This window comes from Ascaphus truei, chromosome 4 (genome assembly GCF_040206685.1).
Source record: "Ascaphus truei isolate aAscTru1 chromosome 4, aAscTru1.hap1, whole genome shotgun sequence".
In the NCBI taxonomy this organism is placed as follows: Eukaryota; Metazoa; Chordata; class Amphibia; order Anura; family Ascaphidae; genus Ascaphus; species Ascaphus truei.
In genome coordinates, this window is record NC_134486.1 from 2,313,758 (window position 1) to 2,333,034 (window position 19,277).

Genomic DNA, 19,277 nt, shown 5'->3' on the forward strand with positions numbered 1-19,277 from the left:
TTACATCTCATAGAGCTATTCCAGCTAATTACATCTCATAGAGCTATTCCAGCTAATTACATCTCATAGAGCTATTCCAGCTAATTACATCTCATAGAGCTATTCCAGCTAATTACATCTCATAGAGCTATTCCAGCTAATTACATCTCATAGAGCTATTCCAGCTAATTACATCTCATAGAGCTATTCCAGCTAATTACATCTCATAGAGCTATTCCAGCTAATTACATCTCATAGAGCTATTCCAGCTAATTACATCTCATAGAGCTATTCCAGCTAATTACATCTCATAGAGCTATTCCAGCTAATTACATCTCATAGAGCTATTCCAGCTAATTACATCTCATAGAGCTATTCCAGCTAATTACATCTCATAGAGCTATTCCAGCTAATTACATCTCATAGAGCTATTCCAGCTAATTACATCTCATAGAGCTATTCCAGCTAATTACATCTCCTACTCCTTCAGCTCGCTAGAAACAGGCAAAATAAATGTCATTGTGTTTATAAAATCTTGCAGCACGCCGTGGCTGCACCATCAGCGTGAAGCTGCGTACTGGGCCCTTCCCCATTGAGAGGCGGTGCTTACATGCACAGCGCACGCCGAGCAGTGCGCTGTGGCAGTGACTGGGACCGCCGCGCCTACCTAAGCGGTTCACCTAATGAGGGCGAACCAGCTCAGTGCCGTTGTGGCCGCGCCCCCAGATGAGCGTGCACCTAGCCACAAATTGCACGGCCGAGCAAGGGCGCAGCGCTCGTGTGCCAGCACGCCACGCTCCCTCCCAGGCCGCAGCCTAAGGCTTAGTCCATAGAGACTGAAGCCGTGCGGAGGTGCGCTGAGGCTGAGGGAAAGCGGTGCTTTCCATGGCCTTACAGCGCGCGCCGTCCGTGGGCGTGTCTGGGGGCGGGCCAGTGACGTCACGGATCTGGTGCGCCCTCATTGGCCGAAACGTTCACGTGACCGGCCCTGCGCTCTGGCAAGCTAAGAAACGAAAGATTTATTAAGACACGCTTCCGCAGGCGTGCGCGAGCCCCTGCTAAAGCTGCTCTCATTGCGGCTGCAGAGGCTCAGTGCCAAGCAGCAGCGCGCCTAAGGACTCGGGCATGGTGCCTCGGGCCGCGCTCCTGCTCTGCCTCGCCTACAGAAGCTGGTGCTTTTTTGTGGCCTGACAGGTGAGGCAGTGAGCGCGCTTTGGGGCGGGGCGAGGGTGTGGCGGAGGTGGGGCGGGAGACGAGTCTAGTCCCTCATCCCCATTGGATGTTTGGTGTCACGTGACCCCTCCTCCGCTCCCCTCAGCGCGTATATTTAAACTTGCCTATCACCGGCATTTACACACGCCTGCGCACGCACGCGTAAGCTGCTCCGAAGGCTGCGGTCCAAGTAAGTACTACAGCGCAGGCCTGTGCGATCAAGCCCCGCCCACCCAGTTCCTTCCGTCCCAGTCCCTACCGTGTCGCTCACCTTTCCCCAGGCAGGAAGGGGAGTTTGAGATTGGCATTTGCGATGGAGGCGTGGCCAGGCCGCGCCGGCGGTTCAGCCAATGAGGGCGTACCAGCCGCGGGACATCATGGCCACGCCCCCTCCCATCGCAAACGTTCTCTCTCCCCTCAGAACGCAGATGGCGTTGTAGGCCTGTGCATGCGCCGCGCGCGTGCCACAGGCCTGACTGGGGACTCAGCCTAAAGCTGCGCTTTAGCCTATGCCTCTGTGCCCTAGAAAAGCATTAGAAAGTCTTATAGCTCAGTGGTTATGCTCCAGGCCATTAGTACAGGAGACCTGGGTTCGATTCCTGGCTGGGATGTTCATTTTTTTCCATTTTATTTCCTACTGAGTGCGAATAGCCGAGCTGTTAGGAACACTGTACTGTCAGTAGGTTTCTATGCCTCTGTGCCCTAGAAAAGCATTAGAAAGACTTATAGCTCAGTGGTTATGCTCCAGGCATACTGAGTGCGAATAACCGTGCGGCTATTTGCACTCAGTAGAAAATAAAATGCAGGAGCAGCAGCACCCAGAGGAGCACAGACATGTACATGCAGGAGCAGCAGCACCCAGAGGAGCACAGACGTGTACATGCAGGAGCAGCAGCACCCGGAGGAGCACAAACATGTACATGCAGGAGCAGCAGCACCCAGAGGAGCACAGACATGTACATGCAGGAGCAGCAGCACCCAGAGGAGCACAGACGTGTACATGCAGGAGCAGCAGCACCCAGAGGAGCACAGACATGTACATGCAGGAGCAGCAGCACCCAGAGGAGCACAGACATGTACATGCAGGAGCAGCAGCACCCAGAGGAGCACAGACATGTACATGCAGGAGCAGCAGCACCCGGAGGAGCACAAACATGTACATGCAGGAGCAGCAGCACCCAGAGGAGCACAGACATGTACACGCAGGAGCAGCAGCACCCAGAGGAGCGCAGACGTGTACACGCAGGAGCAGCAGCACCCAGAGGAGCACAGACATGTACATGCAGGAGCAGCAGCACCCAGAGGAGCACAGACGTGTACATGCAGGAGCAGCAGCACCCAGAGGAGCACAGACATGTACATGCAGGAGCAGCAGCACCCAGAGGAGCACAGACATGTACATGCAGGAGCAGCAGCACCCAGAGGAGCACAGACGTGTACATGCAGGAACAGCAGCACCCAGAGGAGCGCAGACGTGTACACGCAGGAGCAGCAGCACCCAGAGGAGCGCAGACATGTACACGCAGGAGCAGCAGCTCTCCCAGAGGAGCACAGACGTGTACATGCAGGAGCAGCAGCACCCAGAGGAGCACAGACATGTACATGCAGGAGCAGCAGCACCCAGAGGAGCACAGACATGTACATGCAGGAGCAGCAGCACCCGGAGGAGCACAAACATGTACATGCAGGAGCAGCAGCACCCAGAGGAGCACAGACATGTACATGCAGGAGCAGCAGCACCCAGAGGAGCGCAGACGTGTACACGCAGGAGCAGCAGCACCCAGAGGAGCACAGACATGTACACGCAGGAGCAGCAGCACCCAGAGGAGCACAGACGTGTACACGCAGGAGCAGCAGCACCCAGAGGAGCACAGACATGTACATGCAGGAGCAGCAGCACCCAGAGGAGCACAGACATGTACATGCAGGAGCAGCAGCACCCAGAGGAGCACAGACATGTACATGCAGGAGCAGCAGCACCCAGAGGAGCACAGACATGTACATGCAGGAGCAGCAGCACCCAGAGGAGCACAGACATGTACATGCAGGAGCAGCAGCACCCAGAGGAGCACAGACATGTACATGCAGGAGCAGCAGCACCCAGAGGAGCACAGACATGTACATGCAGGAGCAGCAGCACCCAGAGGAGCACAGACATGTACATGCAGGAGCAGCAGCACCCAGAGGAGCACAGACATGTACATGCAGGAGCAGCAGCTCTCCCAGCACAGTGCCTGGGGAATGTTACTGTGCTGCTGCTGCTGTGTGTCACTGCCTCTGTATCCTGTGTATAAAACTACAACTCCCAGCATGCCTCAGTGTGAGCATGCGCAGCAGCACACAGGGCTGTGACCCGGATGTAGCAGCCAGTGATACAGGGAGGATATGGATACAGGTAACCCTGCAATATACTCACATATCAGCTGTACCCCTCTATATGTGTCTCTTACATACATGTGTATGGGAGCTGCAGCCTGGCACAGACACTAATGTGCTGGGGGGGATACAGGGGGTAATCACAGGCAGCAGCAAGGAGCAGGTAATCCTGCAATATACTCACATATCAGCTGTACCCCTCTATATGTGTCTCTTACATACATGTGTATGGGAGCTGCAGCCTGGCACAGACACTAATGTGCTGGGGGGGATACAGGGGGTAATCACAGGGAGCAGCAAGGAGCAGGTAATCCTGCAATATACTCACATATCAGCTGTACCCCTCTATATGTGTCTCTTACATACATGTGTATGGGAGCTGCAGCCTGGCACAGACACTAATGTGCTGGGGGGGTACAGGGGGTAATCACAGGCAGCAGCAAGGAGCAGGTAACCCTGCAATATACTCACATATCAGCTGTACCCCTCTATATGTGTCTCTTACATACATGTGTATGGGAGCTGCAGCCTGGCACAGACACTAATGTGCTGGGGGGGATACAGGGGGTAATCACAGGGAGCAGCAAGGAGCAGGTAATCCTGCAATATACTCACATATCAGCTGTACCCCTCTATATGTGTCTCTTACATACATGTGTATGGGAGCTGCAGCCTGGCACAGACACTAATGTGCTGGGGGGATACAGGGGGTAATCACAGGCAGCAGCAAGGAGCAGGTAACCCTGCAATATACTCACATATCAGCTGTACCCCTCTATATGTGTCTCTTACATACATGTGTATGGGAGCTGCAGCCTGGCACAGACACTAATGTGCTGGGGGGGATACAGGGGGTAATCACAGGGAGCAGCAAGGAGCAGGTAATCCTGCAATATACTCACATATCAGCTGTACCTCTCTATATGTGTCTCTTACATACATGTGTATGGGAGCTGCAGCCTGGCACAGACACTAATGTGCTGGGGGGGATACAGGGGGTAATCACAGGGAGCAGCAAGGAGCAGGTAACCCTGCAATATACTCACATATCAGCTGTACCCCTCTATATGTGTCTCTTACATACATGTGTATGGGAGCTGCAGCCTGGCACAGACACTAATGTGCTGGGGGGATACAGGGGGTAATCACAGGGAGCAGCAAGGAGCAGGTAACCCTGCAATATACTCACATATCAGCTGTACCCCTCTATATGTGTCTCTTACATACATGTGTATGGGAGCTGCAGCCTGGCACAGACACTAATGTGCTGGGGGGGTATACAGGGGGTAATCACAGGGAGCAGCAAGGAGCAGGTAACCCTGCAATATACTCACATATCAGCTGTACCCCTCTATATGTGTCTCTTACATACATGTGTATGGGAGCTGCAGCCTGGCACAGACACTAATGTGCTGGGGGGGATACAGGGGGTAATCACAGGGAGCAGCAAGGAGCAGGTAACCCTGCAATATACTCACATATCAGCTGTACCCCTCTATATGTGTCTCTTACATACATGTGTATGGGAGCTGCAGCCTGGCACAGACACTAATGTGCTGGGGGGGATACAGGGGGTAATCACAGGGAGCAGCAAGGAGCAGGTAATCCTGCAATATACTCACATATCAGCTGTACCCCTCTATATGTGTCTCTTACATACATGTGTATGGGAGCTGCAGCCTGGCACAGACACTAATGTGCTGGGGGGATACAGGGGGTAATCACAGGGAGCAGCAAGGAGCAGGTAATCCTGCAATATACTCACATATCAGCTGTACCCCTCTATATGTGTCTCTTACATACATGTGTATGGGAGCTGCAGCCTGGCACAGACACTAATGTGCTGGGGGGGATACAGGGGGTAATCACAGGGAGCAGCAAGGAGCAGGTAACCCTGCAATATACTCACATATCAGCTGTACCCCTCTATATGTGTCTCTTACATACATGTGTATGGGAGCTGCAGCCTGGCACAGACACTAATGTGCTGGGGGGGATACAGGGGGTAATCACAGGGAGCAGCAAGGAGCAGGTAACCCTGCAATATACTCACATATCAGCTGTACCACTCTATATGTGTCTCTTACATACATGTGTATGGGAGCTGCAGCCTGGCACAGACACTAATGTGCTGGGGGGGATACAGGGGGTAATCACAGGGAGCAGCAAGGAGCAGGTAATCCTGCAATATACTCACATATCAGCTGTACCCCTCTATATGTGTCTCTTACATACATGTGTATGGGAGCTGCAGCCTGGCACAGACACTAATGTGCTGGGGGGATACAGGGGGTAATCACAGGGAGCAGCAAGGAGCAGGTAATCCTGCAATATACTCACATATCAGCTGTACCCCTCTATATGTGTCTCTTACATACATGTGTATGGGAGCTGCAGCCTGGCACAGACACTAATGTGCTGGGGGGATACAGGGGGTAATCACAGGGAGCAGCAAGGAGCAGGTAATCCTGCAATATACTCACATATCAGCTGTACCCCTCTATATGTGTCTCTTACATACATGTGTATGGGAGCTGCAGCCTGGCACAGACACTAATGTGCTGGGGGGATACAGGGGGTAATCACAGGGAGCAGCAAGGAGCAGGTAACTCTGCAATATACTCACATATCAGCTGTACCCCTCTATATGTGTCTCTTACATACATGTGTATGGGAGCTGCAGCCTGGCACAGACACTAATGTGCTGGGGGGGATACAGGGAGTAATCACAGGCAGCAGCAAGGAGCAGGTAATCCTACAATATACTCACATATCAGCTGTACCCCTCTATATGTGTCTCTTACATACATGTGTATGGGGGCTGCAGCCTGGCACAGACACTAATGTGCTGGGGGGGATACAGGGGGTAATCACAGGGAGCAGCAAGGAGCAGGTAATCCTGCAATATACTCACATATCAGCTGTACCCCTCTATATGTGTCTCTTACATACATGTGTATGGGAGCTGCAGCCTGGCACAGACACTAATGTGCTGGGGGGATACAGGGGGTAATCACAGGGAGCAGCAAGGAGCAGGTAATCCTGCAATATACTCACATATCAGCTGTACCCCTCTATATGTGTCTCTTACATACATGTGTATGGGAGCTGCAGCCTGGCACAGACACTAATGTGCTGGGGGGATACAGGGGGTAATCACAGGGAGCAGCAAGGAGCAGGTAACCCTGCAATATACTCACATATCAGCTGTACCCCTCTATATGTGTCTCACATACATGTGTATGGGAGCTGCAGCCTGGCACAGACACTAATGTGCTAGGGGGGATACAGGGGGTAATCACAGGGAGCAGCAAGGAGCAGGTAATCCTGCAATATACTCACATATCAGCTGTACCCCTCTATATGTGTCTCTTACATACATGTGTATGGGAGCTGCAGCCTGGCACAGACACTAATGTGCTGGGGGGATACAGGGGGTAATCACAGGCAGCAGCAAGGAGCAGGTAACCCTGCAATATACTCACATATCAGCTGTACCCCTCTATATGTGTCTCTTACATACATGTGTATGGGAGCTGCAGCCTGGCACAGACACTAATGTGCTGGGGGGGATACAGGGGGTAATCACAGGGAGCAGCAAGGAGCAGGTAACCCTGCAATATACTCACATATCAGCTGTACCCCTCTATATGTGTCTCTTACATACATGTGTATGGGAGCTGCAGCCTGGCACAGACACTAATGTGCTGGGGGGGATACAGGGGGTAATCACAGGGAGCAGCAAGGAGCAGGTAACCCTGCAATATACTCACATATCAGCTGTACCCCTCTATATGTGTCTCTTACATACATGTGTATGGGAGCTGCAGCCTGGCACAGACACTAATGTGCTGGGGGGGATACAGGGGGTAATCACAGGGAGCAGCAAGGAGCAGGTAATCCTGCAATATACTCACATATCAGCTGTACCCCTCTATATGTGTCTCTTACATACATGTGTATGGGAGCTGCAGCCTGGCACAGACACTAATGTGCTGGGGGGGATACAGGGGGTAATCACAGGCAGCAGCAAGGAGCAGGTAACCCTGCAATATACTCACATATCAGCTGTACCCCTCTATATGTGTCTCTTACATACATGTGTATGGGAGCTGCAGCCTGGCACAGACACTAATGTGCTGGGGGGGATACAGGGGGTAATCACAGGGAGCAGCAAGGAGCAGGTAATCCTGCAATATACTCACATATCAGCTGTACCCCTCTATATGTGTCTCTTACATACATGTGTATGGGAGGTGCAGCCTGGCACAGGCACTAATGTGCTGGGGGGGATACAGGGGGTAATCACAGGGAGCAGCAAGGAGCAGGTAACCCTGCAATATACTCACATATCAGCTGTACCCCTCTATATGTGTCTCTTACATACATGTGTATGGGAGCTGCAGCCTGGCACAGACACTAATGTGCTGGGGGGATACAGGGGGTTATCACAGGGAGCAGCAAGGAGCAGGTAACCCTGCAATATACTCACATATCAGCTGTACCCCTCTATATGTGTCTCTTACATACATGTGTATGGGGGCTGCAGCCTGGCACAGACACTAATGTGCTGGGAGGATACAGGGGGTAATCACAGGGAGCAGCAAGGAGCAGGTAACCCTGCAATATACTCACATATCAGCTGTACCCCTCTATATGTGTCTCTTACATACATGTGTATGGGAGCTGCAGCCTGGCACAGACACTAATGTGCTGGGGGGATACAGGGGGTAATCACAGGGAGCAGCAAGGAGCAGGTAACCCTGCAATATACTCACATATCAGCTGTACCCCTCTATATGTGTCTCTTACATACATGTGTATGGGAGCTGCAGCCTGGCACAGACACTAATGTGCTGGGGGGATACAGGGGGTAATCACAGGGAGCAGCAAGGAGCAGGTAACCCTGCAATATACTCACATATCAGCTGTACCCCTCTATATGTATCTCTTACATACATGTGTATGGGAGCTGCAGCCTGGCACAGACACTAATGTGCTGGGGGGATACAGGGGGTAATCACAGGCAGCAGCAAGGAGCAGGTAATCCTGCAATATACTCACATATCAGCTGTACCCCTCTATATGTGTCTCTTACATACATGTGTATGGGAGCTGCAGCCTGGCACAGACACTAATGTGCTGGGGGGGATACAGGGGGTAATCACAGGGAGCAGCAAGGAGCAGGTAACCCTGCAATATACTCACATATCAGCTGTACCCCTCTATATGTGTCTCTTACATACATGTGTATGGGGGCTGCAGCCTGGCACAGACACTAATGTGCTGGGGGGGATACAGGGGGTAATCACAGGCAGCAGCAAGGAGCAGGTAACCCTGCAATATACTCACATATCAGCTGTACCCCTCTATATGTGTCTCTTACATACATGTGTATGGGAGCTGCAGCCTGGCACAGACACTAATGTGCTGGGGGGGATACAGGGGGTAATCACAGGGAGCAGCAAGGAGCAGGTAATCCTGCAATATACTCACATATCAGCTGTACCCCTCTATATATGTCTCTTACATACATGTGTATGGGAGCTGCAGCCTGGCACAGACACTAATGTGCTGGGGGGATACAGGGGGTAATCACAGGGAGCAGCAAGGAGCAGGTAACCCTGCAATATACTCACATATCAGCTGTACCCCTCTATATGTGTCTCTTACATACATGTGTATGGGAGCTGCAGCCTGGCACAGACACTAATGTGCTGGGGGATACAGGGGGTAATCACAGGGAGCAGCAAGGAGCAGGTAATCCTGCAATATACTCACATATCAGCTGTACCCCTCTATATGTGTCTCTTACATACATGTGTATGGGCGCTGCAGCCTGGCACAGACACTAATGTGCTGGGGGGGTACAGGGGGTAATCACAGGGAGCAGCAAGGAGCAGGTAACCCTGCAATATACTCACATATCAGCTGTACCCCTCTATATGTGTCTCTTACATACATGTGTATGGGAGCTGCAGCCTGGCACAGACACTAATGTGCTGGGGGGATACAGGGGGTAATCACAGGGAGCAGCAAGGAGCAGGTAACCCTGCAATATACTCACATATCAGCTGTACCCCTCTATATGTGTCTCTTACATACATGTGTATGGGAGCTGCAGCCTGGCACAGACACTAATGTGCTGGGGGGATACAGGGGGTAATCACAGGGAGCAGCAAGGAGCAGGTAATCCTGCAATATACTCACATATCAGCTGTACCCCTCTATATGTGTCTCTTACATACATGTGTATGGGAGCTGCAGCCTGGCACAGACACTAATGTGCTGGGGGGGATACAGGGAGTAATCACAGGCAGCAGCAAGGAGCAGGTAATCCTGCAATATACTCACATATCAGCTGTACCCCTCTATATGTGTCTCTTACATACATGTGTATGGGAGCTGCAGCCTGGCACAGACACTAATGTGCTGGGGGGGGATACAGGGGGTAATCACAGGGAGCAGCAAGGAGCAGGTAACCCTGCAATATACTCACATATCAGCTGTACCCCTCTATATGTGTCTCTTACATACATGTGTATGGGAGCTGCAGCCTGGCACAGACACTAATGTGCTGGGGGGGATACAGGGGGTAATCACAGGGAGCAGCAAGGAGCAGGTAACCCTGCAATATACTCACATATCAGCTGTACCCCTCTATATGTGTCTCTTACATACATGTGTATGGGAGCTGCAGCCTGGCACAGACACTAATGTGCTGGGGGGATACAGGGGGTAATCACAGGGAGCAGCAAGGAGCAGGTAATCCTGCAATATACTCACATATCAGCTGTACCCCTCTATATGTGTCTCTTACATACATGTGTATGGGAGCTGCAGCCTGGCACAGACACTAATGTGCTGGGGGGATACAGGGGGTAATCACAGGGAGCAGCAAGGAGCAGGTAATCCTGCAATATACTCACATATCAGCTGTACCCCTCTATATGTGTCTCTTACATACATATGTATGGGAGCTGCAGCCTGGCACAGACACTAATGTGCTGGGGGGATACAGGGGGTAATCACAGGGAGCAGCAAGGAGCAGGTAATCCTGCAATATACTCACATATCAGCTGTACCCCTCTATATGTGTCTCTTACATACATGTGTATGGGAGCTGCAGCCTGGCACAGACACTAATGTGCTGGGGGGGATACAGGGGGTAATCACAGGGAGCAGCAAGGAGCAGGTAACCCTGCAATATACTCACATAGCTGTACCCCTCTATATGTGTCTCTTACATACATGTGTATGGGAGCTGCAGCCTGGCACAGACTCTAATGTGCTGGGGGGATACAGGGGGTAATCACAGGGAGCAGCAAGGAGCAGGTAATCCTGCAATATACTCACATATCAGCTGTACCCCTCCATATGTGTCTCTTACATACATGTGTATGGGGGCTGCAGCCTGGCACAGACACTAATGTGCTGGGGGGGGATACAGGGGGTAATCACAGGGAGCAGCAAGGAGCAGGTAACCCTGCAATATACTCACATATCAGCTATACCCCTCTATATGTGTCTCTTACATACATGTGTATGGGAGCTGCAGCCTGGCACAGACACTAATGTGCTGGGGGGGATACAGGGGGTAATCACAGGGAGCAGCAAGGAGCAGGTAATCCTGCAATATACTCACATATCAGCTGTACCCCTCTATATGTGTCTCTTACATACATGTGTATGGGAGCTGCAGCCTGGCACAGACACTAATGTGCTGGGGGGGATACAGGGGGTAATCACAGGGAGCAGCAAGGAGCAGGTAACGCTGCAATATACTCACATATCAGCTGTACCCCTCTATATGTGTCTCTTACATACATGTGTATGGGAGCTGCAGCCTGGCACAGACACTAATGTGCTGGGGGGATACAGGGGGTAATCACAGGGAGCAGCAAGGAGCAGGTAATCCAGCAATATACTCACATATCAGCTGTACCCCTCTATATGTGTCTCTTACATACATGTGTATGGGAGCTGCAGCCTGGCACAGACACTAATGTGCTGGGGGAGATACAGGGGGTAATCACAGGGAGCAGCAAGGAGCAGGTAACCCTGCAATATACTCACATATCAGCTGTACCCCTCTATATGTGTCTCTTACATACATGTGTATGGGAGCTGCAGCCTGGCACAGACACTAATGTGCTGGGGGGATACAGGGGATAATCACAGGGAGCAGCAAGGAGCAGGTAATCCTGCAATATACTCACATATCAGCTGTACCCCTCTATATGTGTCTCTTACATACATGTGTATGGGCGCTGCAGCCTGGCACAGACACTAATGTGCTGGGGGGGTACAGGGGGTAATCACAGGGAGCAGCAAGGAGCAGGTAACCCTGCAATATACTCACATATCAGCTGTACCCCTCTATATGTGTCTCTTACATACATGTGTATGGGAGCTGCAGCCTGGCACAGACACTAATGTGCTGGGGGGATACAGGGGGTAATCACAGGGAGCAGCAAGGAGCAGGTAACCCTGCAATATACTCACATATCAGCTGTACCCCTCTATATGTGTCTCTTACATACATGTGTATGGGAGCTGCAGCCTGGCACAGACACTAATGTGCTGGGGGGATACAGGAGGTAATCACAGGGAGCAGCAAGGAGCAGGTAACCCTGCAATATACTCACATATCAGCTGTACCCCTCTATATGTGTCTCTTACATACATGTGTGAGAGAGCTGCAGCCTGGCACAGACACTAATGTGCTGGGGGGATACAGGGGGTAATCACAGGGAGCAGCAAGGAGCAGGTAATCCTGCAATATACTCACATATCAGCTGTACCCCTCTATATGTGTCTCTTACATACATGTGTATGGGAGCTGCAGCCTGGCACAGACACTAATGTGCTGGGGGGATACAGGGGGTAATCACAGGGAGCAGCAAGGAGCAGGTAATCCTGCAATATACTCACATATCAGCTGTACCCCTCTATATGTGTCTCTTACATACATGTGTATGGGAGCTGCAGCCTGGCACAGACACTAATGTGCTGGGGGGATACAGGGGGTAATCACAGGGAGCAGCAAGGAGCAGGTAACCCTGCAATATACTCACATATCAGCTGTACCCCTCTATATGTGTCTCTTACATACATGTGTATGGGAGCTGCAGCCTGGCACAGACACTAATGTGCTGGGGGGATACAGGGGGTAATCACAGGGAGCAGCAAGGAGCAGGTAATCCTGCAATATACTCACATATCAGCTGTACCCCTCTATATGTGTCTCTTACATACATGTGTATGGGAGCTGCAGCCTGGCACAGACACTAATGTGCTGGGGGGGATACAGGGGGTAATCACAGGGAGCAGCAAGGAGCAGGTAACCCTGCAATATACTCACATAGCTGTACCCCTCTATATGTGTCTCTTACATACATGTGTATGGGAGCTGCAGCCTGGCACAGACTCTAATGTGCTGGGGGGATACAGGGGGTAATCACAGGGAGCAGCAAGGAGCAGGTAATCCTGCAATATACTCACATATCAGCTGTACCCCTCCATATGTGTCTCTTACATACATGTGTATGGGGGCTGCAGCCTGGCACAGACACTAATGTGCTGGGGGGGGGATACAGGGGGTAATCACAGGGAGCAGCAAGGAGCAGGTAACCCTGCAATATACTCACATATCAGCTATACCCCTCTATATGTGTCTCTTACATACATGTGTATGGGAGCTGCAGCCTGGCACAGACACTAATGTGCTGGGGGGGATACAGGGGGTAATCACAGGGAGCAGCAAGGAGCAGGTAATCCTGCAATATACTCACATATCAGCTGTACCCCTCTATATGTGTCTCTTACATACATGTGTATGGGAGCTGCAGCCTGGCACAGACACTAATGTGCTGGGGGGGATACAGGGGGTAATCACAGGGAGCAGCAAGGAGCAGGTAACGCTGCAATATACTCACATATCAGCTGTACCCCTCTATATGTGTCTCTTACATACATGTGTATGGGAGCTGCAGCCTGGCACAGACACTAATGTGCTGGGGGGGATACAGGGGGTAATCACAGGGAGCAGCAAGGAGCAGGTAACCCTGCAATATACTCACATATCAGCTGTACCCCTCTATATGTGTCTCTTACATACATGTGTATGGGAGCTGCAGCCTGGCACAGACACTAATGTGCTGGGGGAGATACAGGGGGTAATCACAGGGAGCAGCAAGGAGCAGGTAATCCAGCAATATACTCACATATCAGCTGTACCCCTCTATATGTGTCTCTTACATACATGTGTATGGGAGCTGCAGCCTGGCACAGACACTAATGTGCTGGGGGAGATACAGGGGATAATCACAGGGAGCAGCAAGGAGCAGGTAATCCTGCAATATACTCACATATCAGCTGTACCCCTCTATATGTGTCTCTTACATACATGTGTATGGGAGCTGCAGCCTGGCACAGACACTAATGTGCTGGGGGATACAGGAGGTAATCACAGGCAGCAGCAAGGAGCAGGTAATCCTGCAATATACTCACATATCAGCTGTACCCCTCTATATGTGTCTCTTACATACATGTGTATGGGAGCTGCAGCCTGGCACAGACACTAATGTGCTGGGGGGGATACAGGGGGTAATCACAGGGAGCAGCAAGGAGCAGGTAACCCTGCAATATACTCACACATCAGCTGTACCCCTCTATATGTGTCTCTTACATACATGTGTATGGGAGCTGCAGCCTGGCACAGACACTAATGTGCTGGGGGGGATACAGGGGGTAATCACAGGGAGCAGCAAGGAGCAGGTAATCCTGCAATATACTCACATCAGCTGTACCCCTCTATATGTGTCTCTTACATACATGTGTATGGGAGCTGCAGCCTGGCACAGACACTAATGTGCTGGGGGGATACAGGGGGTAATCACAGGGAGCAGCAAGGAGCAGGTAACCCTGCAATATACTCACATATCAGCTGTACCCCTCTATATGTGTCTCTTACATACATGTGTATGGGAGCTGCAGCCTGGCACAGACACTAATGTGCTGGGGGGGATACAGGGGGTAATCACAGGGAGCAGCAAGGAGCAGGTAACCCTGCAATATACTCACATATCAGCTGTACCCCTCTATATGTGTCTCTTACATACATGTGTATGGGAGCTGCAGCCTGGCACAGACACTAATGTGCTGGGGGGATACAGGGGGTAATCACAGGGAGCAGCAAGGAGCAGGTAATCCTGCAATATACTCACATATCAGCTGTACCCCTCTATATGTGTCTCTTACATACATGTGTATGGGAGCTGCAGCCTGGCACAGACACTAATGTGCTGGGGGGGGATACAGGGGGTAATCACAGGGAGCAGCAAGGAGCAGGTAACCCTGCAATATACTCACATATCAGCTGTACCCCTCTATATGTGTCTCTTACATACATGTGTATGGGGGCTGCAGCCTGGCACAGACACTAATGTGCTGGGGGGGATACAGGGGGTAATCACAGGGAGCAGCAAGGAGCAGGTAACCCTGCAATATACTCACATATCAGCTGTACCCCTCTATATGTGTCTCTTACATACATGTGTATGGGAGCTGCAGCCTGGCACAGACACTAATGTGCTGGGGGGATACAGGGGGTAATCACAGGGAGCAGCAAGGAGCAGGTAATCCTGCAATATACTCACATATCAGCTGTACCCCTCTATATGTGTCTCTTACATACATGTGTATGGGAGCTGCAGCCTGGCACAGACACTAATGTGCTGGGGGGGATACAGGGAGTAATCACAGGGAGCAGCAAGGAGCAGGTAACCCTGCAATATACTCACATATCAGCTGTACCCCTCTATATGTGTCTCTTACATACATGTGTATGGGAGCTGCAGCCTGACACAGACACTAATGTGCTGGGGGGATACAGGGGGTAATCACAGGGAGCAGCAAGGAGCAGGTAATCCTGCAATATACTCACATATCAGCTGTACCCCTCTATATGTGTCTCTTACATACATGTGTATGGGAGCTGCAGCCTGGCACAGACACTAATGTGCTGGGGGGGTATACAGGGGGTAATCACAGGGAGCAGCAAGGAGCAGGTAACCCTGCAATATACTCACATATCAGCTGTACCCCTCTATATGTGTCTCTTACATACATGTGTATGGGAGCTGCAGCCTGGCACAGGCACTAATGTGCTGGGGGGGATACAGGGGGTAATCACAGGGAGCAGCAAGGAGCAGGTAACCCTGCAATATACTCACATATCAGCTGTACCCCTCTATATGTGTCTCTTACATACATGTGTATGGGAGCTGCAGCCTGGCACAGACACTAATGTGCTGGGGGGGATACAGGGGGTAATCACAGGGAGCAGCAAGGAGCAGGTAACCCTGCAATATACTCACATATCAGCTGTACCCCTCTATATGTGTCTCTTACATACATGTGTATGGGAGCTGCAGCCTGGCACAGACACTAATGTGCTGGGGGGATACAGGGGGTAATCACAGGGAGCAGCAAGGAGCAGGTAACCCTGCAATATACTCACATATCAGCTGTACCCCTCTATATGTGTCTCTTACATACATGTGTATGGGAGCTGCAGCCTGGCACAGACACTAATGTGCTGGGGGGGATACAGGGGGTAATCACAGGGAGCAGCAAGGAGCAGGTAATCCTGCAATATACTCACATATCAGCTGTACCCCTCTATATGTGTCTCTTACATACATGTGTATGGGAGCTGCAGCCTGGCACAGACACTAATGTGCTGGGGGGGATACAGGGGGTAATCACAGGGAGCAGCAAGGAGCAGGTAATCCTGCAATATACTCACATATCAGCTGTACCCCTCTATATGTGTCTCTTACATACATGTGTATGGGAGCTGCAGCCTGGCACAGACACTAATGTGCTGGGGGGGATACAGGGGGTAATCACAGGGAGCAGCAAGGAGCAGGTAACCCTGCAATATACTCACATATCAGCTGTACCCCTCTATATGTGTCTCTTACATACATGTGTATGGGAGCTGCAGCCTGGCACAGACACTAATGTGCTGGGGGGGATACAGGGGGTAATCACAGGGAGCAGCAAGGAGCAGGTAATCCTGCAATATACTCACATATCAGCTGTACCCCTCTATATGTGTCTCTTACATACATGTGTATGGGAGCTGCAGCCTGACACAGACACTAATGTGCTGGGGGGGATACAGGGGGTAATCACAGGGAGCAGCAAGGAGCAGGTAACCCTGCAATATACTCACACATCAGCTGTACCCCTCTATATGTGTCTCTTACATACATGTGTATGGGAGCTGCAGCCTGGCACAGACACTAATGTGCTGGGGGGATACAGGGGGTAATCACAGGGAGCAGCAAGGAGCAGGTAACCCTGCAATATACTCACATATCAGCTGTACCCCTCTATATGTGTCTCTTACATACATGTGTATGGGAGCTGCAGCCTGACACAGACACTAATGTGCTGGGGGGATACTGGGGTAATCACAGGGAGCAGCAAGGAGCAGGTAACCCTGCAATATACTCACATATCAGCTGTACCCCTCTATATGTGTCTCTTACATACATGTGTATGGGAGCTGCAGCCTGGCACAGACACTAATGTGCTGGGGGGATACAGGGGATAATCACAGGGAGCAGCAAGGAGCAGGTAACCGTGGAATATACTCACATATCAGCTGTACCCCTCTATATGTGTCTCTTACATACATGTGTATGGGAGCTGCAGCCTGGCACAGACACTAATGTGCTGGGGGGATACAGGGGGTAATCACAGGGAGCAGCAAGGAGCAGGTAATCCTGCAATATACTCACATATCAGCTGTACCCCTCTATATGTGTCTCTTACATACATGTGTATGGGAGCTGCAGCCTGGCACAGACACTAATGTGCTGGGGGGGATACAGGGGGTAATCACAGGGAGCAGCAAGGAGCAGGTAACCCTGCAATATACTCACATATCAGCTGTACCCCTCTATATGTGTCTCTTACATACATGTGTATGGGAGCTGCAGCCTGGCACAGACACTAATGTGCTGGGGGGGATACAGGGGGTAATCACAGGGAGCAGCAAGGAGCAGGTAATCCTGCAATATACTCACATATCAGCTGTACCCCTCTATATGTGTTTCTTACATACATGTGTATGGGAGCTGCAGCCTGGCACAGACACTAATGTGCTGGGGGGATACAGGGGGTAATCACAGGGAGCAGCAAGGAGCAGGTAACCCTGCAATATACTCACATATCAGCTGTACCCCTCTATATGTGTCTCTTACATACATGTGTATGGGATCTGCAGCCTGGCACATACACTAATGTGCTGGGGGGGATACAGGGGGTAATCACAGGGAGCAGCAAGGAGCAGGTAACCCTGCAATATACTCACATATCAGCTGTACCCCTCTATATGTGTCTCTTACATACATGTGTATGGGAGGTGCAGCCTGGCACAGACACTAATGTGCTGGGGGGATACAGGGGGTAATCACAGGCAGCAGCAAGGAGCAGGTAATCCTGCAATATACTCACATATCAGCTGTACCCCTCTATATGTGTCTCTTACATACATGTGTATGGGAGCTGCAGCCTGGCACAGACACTAATGTGCTGGGGGGGATACAGGGGGTAATCACAGGGAGCAGCAAGGAGCAGGTAATCCTGCAATATACTCACATATCAGCTGTACCCCTCTATATGTGTCTCTTACATACATGTGTATGGGAGCTGCAGCCTGGCACAGACACTAAAGTGCTGGGGGGATACAGGGGATAATCACAGGGAGCAGCAAGGAGCAGGTAACCCTGCAATATACTCACATATCAGCTGTACCCCTCTATATGTGTCTCTTACATACATGTGTATGGGAGCTGCAGCCTGACACAGACACTAATGTGCTGGGGGGGATACAGGGGGTAATCACAGGGAGCAGCAAGGAGCAGGTAACCCTGCAATATACTCACATATCAGCTGTACCCCTCTATATGTGTCTCTTACATACATGTGTATGGGAGCTGCAGCCTGACACAGACACTAATGTGCTGGGGGGGATACAGGGGGTAATCACAGGGAGCAGCAAGGAGCAGGTAATCCTGCAATATACTCACATATCAGCTGTACCCCTCTATATGTGTCTCTTACATACATGTGTATGGGCGCTGCAGCCTGGCACAGACACTAATGTGCTGGGGGGGATACAGGGGGTAATCACAGGGAGCAGCAAGGAGCAGGTAACCCTGCAATATACTCACATATCAGCTGTACCCCTCTATATGTGTCTCTTACATACATGTGTATGGGAGCTGCAGCCTGGCACAGACACTAATGTGCTGGGGGGGATACAGGGGGTAATCACAGGGAGCAGCAAGGAGCAGGTAATCCTGCAATATACTCACATATCAGCTGTACCCCTCTATATGTGTCTCTTACATACATGTGTATGGGAGCTGCAGCCTGGCACAGACACTAATGTGCTGGGGGGGATACAGGGGGTAATCACAGGGAGCAGCAAGGAGCAGGTAACCCTGCAATATACTCACATATCAGCTGTACCCCTCTATATGTGTCTCTTACATACATGTGTATGGGAGCTGCAGCCTGGCACAGACACTAATGTGCTGGGGGGGATACAGGGGGTAATCACAGGCAGCAGCAAGGAGCAGGTAATCCTGCAATATACTCACATATCAGCTGTACCCCTCTATATGTGT

General features: G+C 51.2%; 1 protein-coding gene across 1 annotated transcript in view; it reads left to right on the top strand.

Annotated features, from left to right (window-relative positions):
• The first annotated feature begins 3,332 nt into the window (after positions 1 to 3,332).
• Positions 3,333 to 19,277, top strand: part of LOC142492507 (uncharacterized) — a 66,087-nt gene continuing 50,142 nt past the window's right edge. The window contains exon 1 of the mRNA XM_075595194.1: positions 3,333 to 3,586. The gene's annotated coding sequence lies outside the window, so the exon portion shown is untranslated. The remainder of the gene's footprint in view (positions 3,587 to 19,277) is intronic.